At 41.2% G+C, this 12810-nt stretch overlaps 1 protein-coding gene across 6 annotated transcripts in view; it reads right to left on the bottom strand.

Moving 5' to 3' along the window:
- The window catches only part of pknox2 (pbx/knotted 1 homeobox 2), a 381361-nt gene that overhangs the window by 302419 nt on the left and 66132 nt on the right, over positions 1–12810 (bottom strand). For all 6 annotated transcript variants that reach the window (XM_052039855.1, XM_052039854.1, XM_052039850.1 and 3 more), the window contains exon 2: positions 7467–7527. The gene's annotated coding sequence lies outside the window, so the exon portion shown is untranslated. The remainder of the gene's footprint in view (positions 1–7466; positions 7528–12810) is intronic.

The raw sequence follows: 12810 nt of genomic DNA, 5'->3' as shown, positions 1-12810 counted from the left end.
CCAACTGAAATATTCATAGAGTGATGGTCCACTGCCTAATGATGGCCTTAAGGAATTAACCAAAAGGTTTGCTGACCAACAGTGTGACAGAATGGGATTATCAGTGGAGATCAGTACAATTTATTTATCTCCAAGTACTGAGGGAGGGTTTAGGAATCTCAGACAACACCTTTGGAAAATTAAACCAAGGTCCTGACAGACTTCTCAATGATTGTAATCTTTGGGGAACTTCTCATTAGCATCCGCCAGATTTTAGTTACTGCATCAAAGTGTCAACATCATGGTGGGAAGGAACATGTTGAGGCATGGGTGCAAGGGTACAAAGGTGAGGCCTCTGCTGAGGACAGACCGCTCCACCTCTGAGAGGGGGAGGTCAGAGGGGATGGCGAAGACGCGGCCAGGGTTAGAGCCGGAGTCAGGCGTGGGATCAAAGGAGGGCGGTGAGGTTGAGGGCTCAGGGGAGGTGAGGTGGTGGGAAGAGGAGGGCTCGGAGGACCGAGGGGAGGACAAGGGGTTGGCATGAGAGGGGAGGGGATGGGAGGGCAGGGAGTGGTGGTGTGATGAGTGGTGGAGGAAGAGCAGCAGGACCCAGCAGCGGTGGAGCAACAAACAATCTGCTGGAGGAACTCAGCAGTCGGGCAGCACTGTAGGAGGAAAGAAATTGTAGACATTTTGAGTCAAAACCCTGGAGGTGGGATCCAGCAGCAGTGGTGGCAGCGTTACTGCAGCCCGGGTCTAACAGGCAATCTATCACGGCAGGTCACTCACTGGCAAGTGATGATCTACATGCGTCTCCTTTCACTTCAATCAGTTAAACACTTCATGCAAACTGAACAGTTTATTTAAAGAAACTATTCGTCGTAGCAAAACGTCATTGGCAAAAGGTAGAATACATGAACAAGAATTACAGAATTCGATCAAAAGAACTGATTCCAGTCAACTTAAGTTCCTTGGAAAATTAATAGTTCCTTTAGAAAGCAGTTGTGTCTCATAATTCCTAAATATACCATACACCACCTTGAAGTGAGTATTTTAGTGTAGTTGTTAGATGCAGAATAAGTGAATCTCCAAACAAATCCACTGAACTGAAGCCCAATGACTAAGCACAAAATATTTATTCCATGGAATGTCTTTGATATAAAGCTATTTTTGAAATCAATATGCAAACAGGATTTTAACATTAGGCACTTCAGTCTTTTGGATTCAATCCTGAGTTTGGCATTATCCACTGTTCCCATTTATTTGGGCAACAGGTGCTGGTAGTGAATCCACATTACTATTTACAGCTCCTCCAGCATTGTCTTATTTCTTTACCTGTCACATTACCAGCCCTATTGCATCAAACCAGCTTCTTTTTAATTGCTCCTCCACTAACACAGACTTTCTCTTCCGCATCGCCCCTCCCCAATGTACCTTTGCTAAAAGGTCTTTTTTAAGTGAGACATTAGCCCTGTTTCTCATTTCGCTTTAGTTGCCTAGCCTACTTGCAATGTTTTCATTTCGAGAATTCTGTGCCTGCAGTATTTTGTTTCTGAATGATATCAACAATCCTTGCTCTTTGGGTGGCGGGGAGGGGATAAAAATAAAACATGGTTTTAAATCCTGCAACTTTGTGATCATACTTCCATAAAACCTGCATCCAGCATGGAAGATATGAGGGAAAACTGATAGCTGTGGTATATTTGGATTCTTGGGAAGAATTCGATACGTGGGCACACTAGAGTCTGTTACATTAGACTAGGGATCATGGGATTAGGGACAAATATCACCTGGACTGAGGACTAGATAATCAACAGAAATCAGAGCAGAAAGAGAGTAATTTTTGGGATGGCCTGTCATACGTCGTTAGCTCCTGCAAGCAATCTTCCAAGGCTAGAACCAGATGCTTCTAGTAGGAAGCTGCTAGGAAACAAGTGCAGCAACTACTAAATTTAAATCCAACTCGCAGCTTCTCTGTGGGAGTCGGGCTGAAATATTTTAATGAAGTATTCTGCCTTTCTTGTAAAACTTATTGCAATTGGCATATACGAAGCTAATTGGAGTCATGCATATTATTTAAATATAACCTCTCCATTCCACATCGTTCTACCCAATGGGGAAATGGGAGAGTGTGTTTACTGTAGAGGCCCTTCCATTTGATTCTGATGTATTGAAAATTGCCACTCTAAATGTGGCACAGAAGAGATTATCCAAGGTCTGTCACCACAGTAGGGAGTGAAGCAACTTAAAATGCTCCATTTTTAGTTCACATATCAAAGTAAGACGTTCACTTTAACCATCTAAACAGGATGAAAGGTTTATGCAACTTCCTGGGATTGTGTTCTAGAAATCATGGCTTTCTTTGCTCAACAAGTAACAAGGAAACCTGGAAATATAATCCCATTCCCATTTTTACCCACAGACAACTCGCATGGGAAATAAATATATCACGGTGATTGGTGTTTTAAACTGGTCCAGCCCGAGAAGATTTGACGACTGCGTGGTCGTTACGTGTTCCATGGTCGTTAATGTGTTCCAATATTCAGTATCACCATCCTGCAACTTGAAAAAACTCGAAGTACAGAATTGGATGACAAGGTTAATCTCACTGATTTACACCTGTGGAAGAAAGGCTTCAATAACAACTCACTTAGAGAAGCAGCAGTAACAAACCATCCCAGGGATGGGAGAATATTTTGAAATGAATTCACTGATGTTATGCACGAAATGCCAGTTCCCACAGTCTACAATGAAGCAGATGGCCTGACGATCTATTTCACTAATGGAGATAATACAATAAACTTTTGCCAGGACAACAGGGAGAGCTCCCTTGCAGTATTTTAAACTGAGCTATGGAATCTTTTGTATATATTGGAACAGGAAGATGGGGCCTCAATATAATGTCCCAGCTGAAAGGTAGTACAGCATAACCTCAGTCCTCAGTGAATCACCAGCCTAAATAAATGAAATCATCAAGATCAACCTTTCAACTCAGTGACAACAGTTTTGTTAAGTTAAATGCTTTGGGGCCAAAAGTTGCAGCTAGTACACAACATAAATTAGACTGGATAAATGTACAGATTTTGCTAAAACATACATAATCTGATCTTTTTCCATTTAAAAGGAAATCAGCTCAGCCAGTACACAAGAACATTTCAAAATCCATTCCACATTTTCTCAAATTATGCAAGGGCAATTTGAAATTCATTTTTCATAAAAATTAATTCAGTTTGTTGAATCTTCCTCTATTTAGACCCCAAAAAATTCTGCAGATGCTAGAATCTGGAGCAATACACAAAAAGTGCTGGAGGAACTCAGCGGGTCAGGCAGCATCCATGGAGGGAAATAAACAGTCGACGTTTCGGGCTGAGACCCTTCATCGGGACTGGAAAGGAAGAGGGCAGAAGCCAGAATAAGAAGGTGGGGGGAGGAGGAGGAGCACATGCAGGCAGGGAATAGGTGAGTTCAGGTGATGGGCAAGTCCAGGTGGGGGTGGGGGGGGGGGGGGAAATGGTAGGTAGGTGAGGGCAGGGCATATGTAAGCTGAGAGGTGATAGGTAGAAGAGGCAAAGGGCTGAAGAAGGAGGCATCTGGTAGGAGAGGACAGCGGACCATGGAATAAACGATGGAGGAGGGGAGGAGAGGAGATGGGCAGGTCATCAAGGCAGGGGAAGGAAGCCACAGGAATAAGGGAAGACAAAGGAGTGGGGGGGGGGGGGAAGAAAAAGGGGTGGGGTTACTGGAAGTTAGAGAAATCGATGTCGAGGCATCAGGTTGGAGACTCCCAAGGTGGAATATGAGGTGTTGTTCCTCCAGTTGTGTGTTCACTATCCAAAGAGTGCAGAAACAAATTAGTTACAAGGCTATTGTTGGGCAAATCTCCATTTTCATTTTCTCTCAGTCACTAGACCTGGACCTCATGGGCAATGCCAGAATTTATTGAACTGAGAATGCAGATAGTGATGGACAGAATGATTCAGGGTCACCCACACTGGTGGGTGCGAAGTCTGGAGATTTCCTTCACTGAAGGACATTAATGAACTAAGTGAACTTTTAACCACAATCCAGTAGTTTCATAGTTACTTTTACTGAGATTAGCCTTTGTTTTTATTCCAAATGTATTTAATTGCTTGAATTTAAATTTCCTAGTTCCCATGCTGGGACTCAACCTCATGCCTCCAGACCAATTATCCAGAATTATCTCTGTTATTAATTATTACACTGACTTGAAGACTGCACCTTAGCATCCTAAGTACACACTTTTCAAGGGAAGTAGAAGAGGTATGTGACACAACCCCAACAAACAAGCAGATTTTGTTTTTAGTTACAAATACACGAGGATCAAGCTCAAAATGGGGCTACTTAAACTATTCAACTCATCATTGAACCCCATGCTACATTTTGAAGGCATCTAATTCTTTTGGTCTGATGTTTTACTACATATTTTTCAATATTTCAATAAAACCATTCTTCATTCTGCCTTTCTAAAATCATTTATCATTTCTACTTAAGCTCGCTGGTTGGCACTTAGTGAATTGTTTTGCTGCTATATTCCTTCATCCCATTTATATATGAAAGCAGGTGGAGATGGGCAACTGAATGCACAGGAAACTAACCAGAAACAGAAAATAGAACTGTACTTCTAAAACTCCCTTTACAGCTTCATGTCATCCTGAAGCACGTTATAATCAATGAACATCTGACCTGCTGTTCTCCAGCTTTCTACCAGAAAGTAGGGGCCACAAACCACACCAATCAGCAAACCTCCTTGCCAGTGATGAAGAATCCCTCCCTCTGATGGACCATGCAACCTGCCAGTTACATTGCTGCATGTGGAGGATCACATGTCTGATGATGCTGGCAATAAAACTATACTACTAACATTTTTTTATTCAACTTCGCAAGCAACACCAGACACATGAATTCCCTTTATTATTAAAAGTATATCAGGAATAAACAAGAGTTTATCTTAGTACATTGGGGTCTTGGAAACTGAATAAAGAAATAGAGGCCAACCCTGGGTAATGAACGGGTTCTATTTTTACAGACATCCATGTCTGCAAGTCAGAAAATACACAAAGTCACTTGATGTGCTAACAACACCTCCACAGTATTGTAATGAATGGCATCAAAAGCACACAAGGCTGATAAGAAGTAATGATCACTGAAAGTGGAGAGAGCGCGGAAACTAGTTCTGCTATTTATAGGAATGAACATATGTACATACATCGGACTTTTGAATTTAATAGTGTTATGGGAGCTTATCCCCAAAGTCAAAAGTCAAAGTTGAGTTTATTGTCATATGCACAAGTGCATGTATGCACAGGTGCAATGAAAAACTTACTTGCAGTAGCAAGCACTTGGGGACTTGGGGGGGTGGGGGGGGGGTGGTGGGGGTGCGGTCTGTAAATCAGGTGTTGTTAACCCAGGGACTGCCTGTAACAGGTTTCTCAAGCCGTAGCTGCTTCTGTGTGACCAGAAACCCTCCCTCTCCAAGTCCCAGACTGAATCAGAGGCCTCTTTCCTTTTATGATTAGTTTCTCAACCAAAAGACTCTGGCCATTCAGTGATCCAGCAGCATCAAAAGAATCGCAGTGGAGTCAATAGATCACTGGTGGCAGAATTTGCCCACCAATGAAAAGACTTGGAGATCCCAGCTGCCCATGACAGAACAAGGGACCAGTTTTACCAGTGGGAGTGTAGAAGGTTGATGATTCACAACCAATAGCTTGCAGTGGTGATTGTGGCAGTATCTGCCAGTGGCTGGTCCCGTGATCTATGCCAACGGTCAACCTGCACACGGTGGTATGTTTACTGTGAGAGAATTAGTATTTGTAATAAATATTGATTAGGATAACAAAATTCATTTGGTCATTTCTGAAAAGGCATTAAGAGTTTGTCTGAAAGACTACACTTCTTGAATTAGCATGATTTAGTGCTACACAGGTACAACAGCCCAGAGTTGTATTTTAATGTGTCTGAACTGGAACTGGAGTATATAACCTCTGACTCAGACATAAATGCTATCAGCTGAAACACAGCTGAAAGAAAAGCCAAAAGCTGTGCTACCTGACCTCAGAACTCCCATTCCTATTTCCTTAAACTTCTGCTCCTGCTTGGTCTGTAATACATCAGTAATGCCATGATCCTGTGATGTTTACTTTATAAGGGCAGACTCTACAGAAACTAGTGACACACTTGCTTCATTGCTGGCTGCTGAACTGACCCTGGAGGACAGAGAGATCTCATGCACACAGTTAACCTGTCACCAGAAGTATTGGCAACTGTCAGCATTTGTACTGCTATCCAGGTCTCCTGCCTGATATGCAAAACTGATTGGCCAAAGCATCTCTGTTGACAACAGTCCCTTATCAATTACTTTACCAATTACCACTGAAGCAAAGGCATCCATCATCTGCAGTGCTGGTCCTTACTTTGATGAATTGTCCTTACAGTAGTACCCCAGTGGTAATGGTCAGTACTCACCCAGTCATATCCACCTGCTGGTTATTTACATTTTCATGTCTTTCTTTTGCCTCAGTGGAAATATTGTCTTAAGGAATTAAGTAATAATTAAATAATTTTTTATTTTGAATAACAAAGTCATGCTACAGCACTTCTCATAAAATAGGATAACAATCAAAAAGTAGGAAGGTCATCCAGAAAGATAGGTGACTTTCTCCCATAAATACAAAATCTACAACTTTGTTTCTGTTATAACATTCACTTTAACTGCTCCCCTCCACTCTTGTGCAGGTAACTGGCTACTGATCCAGTGCCTCACACCCTCAGTATATGAACTAGTTTTCTCTGCCTGCATCATACACCAGCCCAGGGGAATTTCTCAGCCACCTACAGGACATACAATGTGCACTAGAATCGAGTTATTACAAGGAGTTTTCAAAGTTTTCTGTCTAAATGTTGCAAGATCTCAGTAATCCTCCACTTACAAATCAGAATTACATCACATGAACACTTGATTAAAAAACAATGACTGTTGAGAAGTTCCAAATCCAACACATTTGTTTGGTCTTTCTTCATTCAAATCGCACTGTCAATCAGTGTTTGTCACCACCACCTTCAACTACGTTCAGCTCGGACTAGGATTGCCAACCCTCTCGGACTGTCCTGTAGTCTCCAAGAATTAAAGATTCAGCAACTTTGAAGAACAGCAATAGAATATTTTCTTTTAAAATGTGTGTTTTATCATCTTCCTTGAACACTTTTGTTGCTTGATGAAAACACTAATGAGGGAAGAAAAAAAATTGGAAGGCATGCACTATGATGATGGACATGCCAAACAACCAATAACAAAAGAGTGACGGAAGGTCATGTGATAAAGTATTGAGGTACAACTCCACCTAGAATTGGCAACCCTACTCATGCCTAAACAATACTCATAACAATTCTGCATCTGGCCAACATGTTTCAAAGCTTCTGGAGTCATCTTGCGTACAAAGTACCACAAGGCTTTTTAAATTACTTACAACAGCGATTTCTCTGTGAACTGGGTTTTTCAGGAAAATTTCAAATGCTCCTCTGATGCATCTGTGGAAATACAAGGTATCATGATGGTCAAGTTAACCAGTTATTCACAAGAGTTTCCAACAGCGAAACTATTACAACTTGCATATGCAATTTAACCAAAGGTTTCAAAGAGTTCTGTAAATAGGTAAAAGGAAATTGGCTCCAAGCCAAAAAGGGAGATATTGGACAGGACAGGACAGATGAAGCTGGAGGAAAATGCAAGATAAGGAAAGGAAAGATCACCAAAAGATTTTAACACCAACAGTAGAATTGTAAGTTTAGGGTGTTGCTAATCAAGAGGCAATGAAAGTCAATGAAGTGAGAGTGTGTACAAAACAATACCTGGGGCAGAAGTTAGGGTGTTATTTCCGAATGACTTCAACTTCGACTGAGTCTGTCAAGCTTGAATTCTTGGCAGGAAACCTCAAAACTTCACCAGGTACCAATGGTTATAAAATTTTGACTGAACTGAGGCTGAGATGAATTGACAGATTTCTGGACTACAGGGGAAGTGAAATGTTGTGGTGATCAGCCAAAGATCAGAGATGGAGTCGAGACAGGAGACACTGCAGATGCTGGCATCAGAGACTGAGTTGACTCAGCCTGTATTCTCCAAAGTTTTGGAAAATGAGAGAGCTTTTGAGAAGTTTTCGAATTTTTCGAATTTTTCACCCGAGAGGGCTGTGGAGTCTCAGTCATTGAGTTTATTCAAAACAGAGCTTTGTATATTTCTGGTTATTAAAGAGAATCAAGGGGTGCCAGGGTACTACAGGACGACAATGTTGAGGTACATGATCAGCCATGATCTTAATAAATGGCACAAAAGACACGGATGCCCCAATGGTCTACTCCAGCTCCCATTCTTACATGCCTTTATCCATGCCCCTATAACATCCTATTGAGAAGGCAACTGTGCAGATTACACATATCAAGTCACGTATAAAAGCTGAAATAGTCATTCAACAGGAATACCCACTTGTTTTTGCATTAATGCAAGAGTATGAAGAGAGGCAGTGAGATGCCTGTGAGTGTGTGTGTGAGCTGAGAACTATGAACAATGGGCCAAAAGTAGAGCAATGGAGAGGTAAGTAAAACAAAATGGTCTTTGGTGAATGAAACATAAACCCTAGAATGCTAACCAGCACAGTGATTTGTCACACAAATAGTGCAGCATTTACAAGAGGAGATCAAATATTGAAGAAGCAGATGGTGCAAGTCTGTGACACTCGCACTGCAGCAATGTCAAGGTAGAATGATAAACTCCACCCTTGGGGAAGCATCAATCTACCACAAACTGTGCAATTAATGATCTGATAAAGGGCAGAAGGGGAAATCCCAGTTGATACAAGGCCTAAGAGCATGTGGTTAGAAGTAGTATTTTAAAATGTGAAAGGTAATCTCTGTAGAACCCTTCTTAGAGCACAATAATGCAACTGCCAATGAGCTTTGATGCCTCACAAACTCTCTTATGAATCTTACCTGGCAAAATCAACAATGGTCTCCGAGTCATGCAGTGACAATCAAAGCCATGAGCATAATTCACACTTGCCTGTTATTTACTCGTATTGAAACGTAATTCATTCTCGGGGACTCAGTCGGTTAGAAGCACTCTGTACTAACAAATACTACACCCCATAATTCCTTCTGCAGCATTGTTTACAGAGCAGACAGGTATCACCCTCTGACTACCACTGACCAATACACTTGAGTGATGAGCTTTGAGCAACACTCGCACTAGATACATGCAACGTCAACAGCAAAACTCAAGGATTCCACAAGGCAAGGAGGTTGGAGTTCTGAATTTTCCCCCCCATCCACTACATAATTTGTACCAAGAAGCAACTAGATCTTTAGCTGATGTAGATTGTTAGTACATACTTAAATTAAATTGCCTCTGACCCCTCCAAAAAAAAAGACCCAGCATAGTAATAAATGATGTTAATTCATACACATAATGTATGTCAGAAGGAAAAAAGGAATAAGTTCCAGAGAAACAAAGGACTGCAGATGCTGGAATCTAGATGAAAAACACTGTGATGCTGGAGGAACTCAGCAGGCCAGGCAGCATCCGTGGAGAAAAGTAGGCAGTCAACGTTTCGGGTCAGGACCCTTCTTCAGGACTGAAGATAGGAAAAGGGGAAGCCCAATATATAGGAGGGAAAAGCAGAGCAGTGATAGGTGGACAAAATAGGGGAGGCAGGGTGGGCACAGGGTGGTGATAGGTAGATGCATACAGTTCAATTCATTACACTGTGGCTTCCCCTTTTCGTATCTTCCATCCTGAAGAAGGGTCCCAACCTGAAACAATGACCGCCTGCTTTTCTCCACGGATGCTGCCTGGCCTGCTGAGTTCCTCCAGCATCATAGTGTTCAAGAAGTTCCAGAGCTAAGGGCTAAGCCAGCTGAAGTGAATGTCAATGGTGAAATGATTAAAATTGGGAACATGCAAGAATCAAGTCCTCAAGGGTTGAAAGGCTGGAGGTTAGAGGTAGAAAGGGGCAATGTTGTGAACTGACAAGAAAATAAGGGTAACCACCAGATCAGGAACTAATATAGATTAATAATGCACAGGAATGTTAGGGGAATGGCAAGGTTGGAAAAGAAAGTTTTAGTGAAATCAAATTTGTTTAAGGTAAAGGCCACCAAGGAAACATCGTAATAATATAATGATAACATGCTCTAGAGAGGGTATTACAGGATTCAAGTTGACTCGGTGCAGAAAACAGTTACAGAAGTGAAATAGGGAGCATTGGTGATGGAGTAGAACTGTGTGCAAAAGCTGATCTTTGGATCAAACATGACACAGGTGTTGACTGTTTTCAAATGAAGATGGATCAAAAGGTGATAGAAATGAGATGGTTTAAAGAGGAAAAAGTGCAATATTGTAGAAAAGAAATAGACTTTGTTCCAAAGGGGCGAAACCATAAAATTATAGCAAGGTCATTCAGAGAGAGGTCAGGAAGAACTTCTGCACAGGTTAATGGAAATCTGGTACACTCAATCCAAAGTGTTGTTAAGGCCATGTCAACTTTAAATTTCATATCTAAGATTGCTAGATCTTGCTTGGGATAAGCTATTTGCCCCTGCACCTGAGATTAAAAAGGTTGCTAACACATTAAAAATGTACAAACATTACTATCAGAGCACCTGTAAAACCATTCCCCAAAATATGTGCTGGAAACATAGATGAGCTTAGGATCTCCAGTGGGGCAGTGTAATAGAGTGAACTGAAGAAGCAAAGAGATGCTCTATATAGAATTGTACATTATTACAGAATCAAATTAATAGCATCATCATAAATAGTACAAATTGAAAGACCTGAAAGAATACTGAGAGTTCTCACTAAGTCGCTTCCAATCAATAGTCACTTTTAGCAGTACAGTAAGTAATCAAATACGATCTGCAACTTAAACCAATGTCAGATATGCCTTTGCAATCTGAGATTATATTTCTGCATGTGATATTAAAAATCTGTGTCCATTAGTAACCAGAGAACAACTGAACAAAGCTGGCCTGAGAAATGAATGCATGGCAAGGATGTTTCAGAAACATTTTGAAATACAGTAAATTGTCTACCTGGATTATGCCACTAACCTGTGCCACTTACTTGGTATTTGCGGGACCTTGCAGTATGCAAGTTGATTGCTACATTCCTACATTACAATGGTGACTAAACAAAACAATAGTTCATTGGCGACGTCTCCAGTTCATCACAGGTGCTACAGAAGTGGCACACTTCAATTTTCTTCACACCAGGATACCTATAAACATGAAGTTATAGTTCCAATGGTACATCTATTCATCCACACCTTGCCAAGTTTGGGCATTCTTGATATGCTAGCCTGCAATAAATTTGATATCCTTTTTGACCAGTCGGTGTAAGAACACATGAAGACAATAGCTTATCCAACCTTGTCCATTAGTATTGTGCACTTTCCATTGGGTGTACCTGAACAGATGCAAGGACCACAGTTGGATTTTCCCCCTCCCCAGCTCAAAGATAACCAGCAGTAGCACTACCCAAACACACTGCAGATGAGATCAGCTAAACTGAAGAAACCTTATCGACATATTCCTTCCTATATCACGATAATCTGCACTGCCAGATTTCAGATTGCTTCAGATTAAAGCAGTGTTGCAGCTTAACTGGAATTTTAAGCCCCAGCTCTGTACAATGCAGAATTGCACCTGCTTGGAACCTTCCAATTCTATGTCATTCTTTTCCTTCAATTTGAATTTGAGTTCTAGCTGCCTCCTGTCCATACTGGAGCTCTTGACATTCGCCATGAAATCAGTTTCACCAGCTCACCAGCAGATAGTTAGAAATGGAGGTAATGAGGAGGGGACACAGAATCTGTTGCAATGTGGCACTGATGACGTGCTGTGCTAATGAAGACACAGATGCAGGAGCTTAAACTTGAAACCAGAGTAGGACTTAGGTCTTGTAACTCAAGCTCCAAGACTTGCTTTGACAATGGTAAAAGTTCTTTGAAACCCTTAATAAGCATGGAAAGGACAGACAGAGGTGGATTCAGAGTAGCTTTCAGAAACTATATCAGGTCAAAACCAAACTCCAGAGTAAACTCATTATACTTGTCTTTCTCGCTACAATTAGCATCCACCTGCATTTCCAAATTTTCAAAAGTATGCATAAGGCACCAATTAAGAGAATTCACAGATAATTATATATTCTATTTCTCTACAAAACCAAACTTCTGAGTAGGATTAATGATGTTAGAAATTTGTTACTCTTTCCAGATTACAGCATATTTGTTGTAAGGAATTAAAAATGCTTTAGGCAAATCAAATGCTCTGTCTTCTTGTTGCTATTTGCCTCAAAAAGGCAAACCAGATTTTCTTCATTACTTGAAATAAGGCTGCAGAAGAGAATTAATGGTTTTTTTTAAAAGGCAGGATTATCAGAGGTGAAAGAAATTACTGTTTCCAAAGGAAGTTATTTATGTCTGAGTGAGTCATTTTTCAAGTGCAAGTGTTGGCAGACTGTTCAATTGGAAAGGTGGGGGCCAGAGTCATCAGTAGCAATGGATTTCTTTCATCACCTGAACTCCAATCACGATTTAACACGTGCCACTGGGCCATTCATAGCACCCATCTTACACCAGATGTGGATTAATCAAGGTTTTATATAGCTGTAACATAATGTATTCCAACCCTCCAAATATGAAGACCAGTAGTCCATTAGCTTTCTTGATCACCTTCTGTACCTGCCTCTGAGATGTCAATGATACATGCACATGTCCCAAGGAGCCTCACTGGATGCCTGCTCCTTTTGTTCCATTTATT

The sequence above is a fragment of the Pristis pectinata genome, chromosome 27 (genome assembly GCF_009764475.1).
Source record: "Pristis pectinata isolate sPriPec2 chromosome 27, sPriPec2.1.pri, whole genome shotgun sequence".
In the NCBI taxonomy this organism is placed as follows: domain Eukaryota; kingdom Metazoa; phylum Chordata; class Chondrichthyes; order Rhinopristiformes; family Pristidae; genus Pristis; species Pristis pectinata.
Note: the sequence above shows the minus strand (reverse complement) of the source record. Positions and strands in the feature narration are given on the sequence as shown.